General features: G+C 36.6%; 1 protein-coding gene across 1 annotated transcript in view; it reads right to left on the reverse strand.

Moving 5' to 3' along the window:
• Msh4 (mutS homolog 4) overlaps nt 1-3,578 on the reverse strand; it is a 62,907-nt gene that overhangs the window by 1,400 nt on the left and 57,929 nt on the right. The window lies entirely within an intron of this gene.

A 3,578-nucleotide genomic window follows, 5' to 3' on the forward strand; every position in this document is an offset into this window, starting at 1 on the left:
AAGGAAAGGAAAGAAAGAGAGAGAAAGAAAGGAAGGAAGGAAGGAAGGAAGGAAGGAGGGAGGGAGGGAGGGAGGGAGGCAGGGAGGGAGGGAGGCAGGGAGGGAAGGAAGGAAGGAAGAAAGAAAGAAAGAAGGAAAGAAAAAGAAAGAAGGAAAGAAAGAAAAAGAGGAAAAAAAGAGAAAAAGAAGGAAAGAAAGAAAAAAGAAGGAAAGGAGAGGAGAGAAGAGGAGAAAGGGAAAGGGAAAGGAAAAAAAGGAAAGGGAAAGGAGGGAAGGGAAGGGGAAGGGAAAGGGAAAGGGAAGAGATGGGGAAGGGAAAGGGAAGGAAAGGGAAGGGAAAGGGAAGGAAAGGGAAGGGAAAGGGAGAGGGAAAGGGAGAGGGAAAAGAGGGAAAGAAGGAAGAGGGGAAAAGGGAAAGGGAAAGGAAATGAAAGGGAAAAGGGGAGAGAGAAAGGGAAAAGGGAAAAAGGCAAGGGGGAAAGGAGAAAGGGGAAAGGAAAGGGAAAGGAAAAGGAAAGAGGAAGGAAAGAGGAAAGGAAAGAGGAAGGAAAGGAAAGGACAGGACAGGAAAGGAAAGGACAAGGAAAGGAAAGAGGAAAGGAATACAGGAAGATATGCTTGTCCCTAAAGAGAGCACATGGGTAGTCACTGTTGTAGTCTACAAGAAAATATTACCTGAGGAGTGCATCTTAAAAATAAACAACATACATTGAAATTTACATTTATTTCTTAATTCTTAACAAGTTATACTCAAGGAAAGCTAAGAAATAATAAAATTGGAATGTGGAAAACGCTTAGACATTCACTCCTTGAATAGGGCTTCAGGTTGGGAATATAGCTGGAAAAATCTCATTCACATCTTTGCCTGAACGTAAGACTAGAAAGTTTCAGTGAGTTTTCCAAAACATATAACCCCTTCAACTTTCCCAGCAACATGTAATTGGAAATATTTTTTACTTTCATTATAGATCTTATGAGGTACACTAAGATAATCATATTTCACTTACTGAATAACTGGTGGTTATTTGATACACTGGGTAAATGTACCTATTTGATGCATTAGGTTAATAACCAATCATTTCAACAACAGTTGTTGGATATCTGGTATCTTGGAATTTGTTTTTAGCTCCTGGGAGCTACAAAAACATTTATCTTTTATAATAAAGGCTTGCCAATAAACAATTGATTATGGCAGAAAATTACTATATGTTCAGAAGAATAGTTCTCTTCTAGCTCACACCAAAAAAAGTTTAAAATAAATAGAATATTTGAAATGAATTCTGATAGAAGTACTTATAAGGAAGGGCAATCTGCACAGAAATAGCTCAAACAGACATATTAGAGTGAATGATACTGTTAGGTCAAAATGATAAAAATGACAAGTAGTTGATTCAAAGAGAGATGTGTAAAACTAATTGTGCAAAACTAAGTGAAGTAATACAATAAAAAAGAGAAGATCTTAAAGTCAAATTAATAAACTTTATCATCATCTGAGTATTGGCAAAAGAAACAAAAGCAACTTCCTGATTGAGCATTGGTAGCTCTCATTAGTAATTTTAGCCACTCAGAAGGCTAACATTAGGAAAATAGCAGTTCAAAGTCAGCCATTACAGAAAAGTAAGAGATTCTATCTTTAATTAACCAACAAAAAAACAAAGTCAGTGCTGTGACTCAAGTGGTAGAGTATTAGTCCAGCAAACAAGCTGAGGCACCAAGTTCAAGCACTGCTATTAAGAATAACTAAGTAAACAATAAAAATGCAAATTCCTGAGCAACATGAGACATTTGAAAAGCTAGCACAATACCTAGTATCTCAAGTGATTATAATAAGGCAGTCCTACAACTATTATAATGAAGGTAATCCTAATTTTAGGAAATAACTACAGGAGATTTAACACTACACTACCAAGCTAAGGTGTTCAACTTTTATTCAATGAAGAATAACTAAAAAGTTTCTGAGTAGGTAAAAAACACAAGACCAATGCATTAGGAGGCAACCTGGTAAAGGTGTGATGCATAAATTAAAACAAAAAGAATTTATTACACAGACATAATGAGAAATGATTAAAAATAATGATTCCATATTTTACTCTGGTAGAGTGCTGAGACTTAAAAGTAAAGATATGGGTTTTTCAGGAAATAATAATTAAATTTTCTATTTAAAAGACAGATTAAGATATCAAGAGTAAATATGGTATAGAGAGAGAGAGGAAGAGAGTGAGAGAGATTCAGAATTGAGCAGAAGTGATGGATAATGGAATCTGTGAAAAAGAATGAGATCACCAAGATCACACTTTTTTTTAAAAAGAAAGGATGGTAAACATTTTAAATATACTTATATTTAGTAGGTGGCAAAGAAGGGAACGTGAAGTAATGAAGGAGAAAATAAAATAGTGAAAAAAAGAAAAAAGGAGCTAAAAACAAATTCCAAGAATCCAGGTGCCAATGGCTCACACCTGTAATCCTAGATACTCAAAAGGCTGAGATCTAAGGATCATAAGTAAAACAGCCCAGGCAGGTAAGTCTATGCATGAGACATTTAACTCCAACAAATGACGCAAACTACTCATGTCCCAGGACCAGCACTAAATAAATAAATAAATTTTGTTATGTATTACTTATTATGAAGAATTATGAGGCTTACTTGTGGTAATAACAAGCTCTGAAATTATAAAAATTAAAAATATAACAGTGGTTATATTTTTAATGTTTATTTTAATAGATTTATTTTCACATCAGAAAGTTAACCAGCAATAATCATTGTAAGAACCCAACTGTTTAAGCCAGCTGTTGGTAGCTCATGCCTGTAATCCTAGCTGCTCCTTGAGATCTGAGAATTTTGGTTTGAAGCCAGCCCAGGTAAGAAAGTCCACAGGACTCTTATCCCCAATTAACCATCAGAAAATCAGAGTGGAGCTGTGGCTCATGTGGAGCTCTGGATCATAGTGGTACAGTACTAGCCTTAAGCAAAGAAGCTCAGGGACAAGTGCCCAGGCCCTAAATTCAAGCCCTGTGACTGACAAATAAATAACGATAAAAGAACTGTTTACATCTTGTCTCTTGGGGGTGCTGGTGGTTTATGCCTGTAATCCTAGCTACTCAAGGGATTGAGATCTGAGGATCACAGTTTGAAGCCAAGCCCTACAGAAAAGACCTGAAGACTCTTACCTCCAAGAAATTACCAGAAAAAGGCAGAAGTGGAGCTGTGGCTCAAGTGGTAGACCAGTAGCCTTGAGCAAAAAGGGACCCAGAGTTCAAGCACCAGGACTAGCACAAATAAAAACAAAATAAAACAAAATCTTATCTCATCTAACTGGATTTGCTAGAAAAAATAATTACAATTGAATAAAACAAAGTTTGGAGAAGTACAAAGGATTTTCTTAGGAATTACACTTTTCAATTACATATTTTATTTATTTATTTATTTTGGTCTGGTCCTGGGGCCTGAACTCTGGGCCTGGGCGCTCTCCCTCAGCTCTTCAGCTCAAGGCTAGCACTCTACCACTTGAGCCACAGCACCACTTCCGGCTTTTTTCTTTTTGCTTATGTGGTGCTGAGGAATCTAACCCAGGGCCTCA

The sequence above is a fragment of the Dipodomys ordii genome, unplaced genomic scaffold, assembly GCF_000151885.1.
Source record: "Dipodomys ordii isolate 6190 unplaced genomic scaffold, Dord_2.0 Scaffold228, whole genome shotgun sequence".
Classification (NCBI taxonomy): domain Eukaryota; kingdom Metazoa; phylum Chordata; class Mammalia; order Rodentia; family Heteromyidae; genus Dipodomys; species Dipodomys ordii.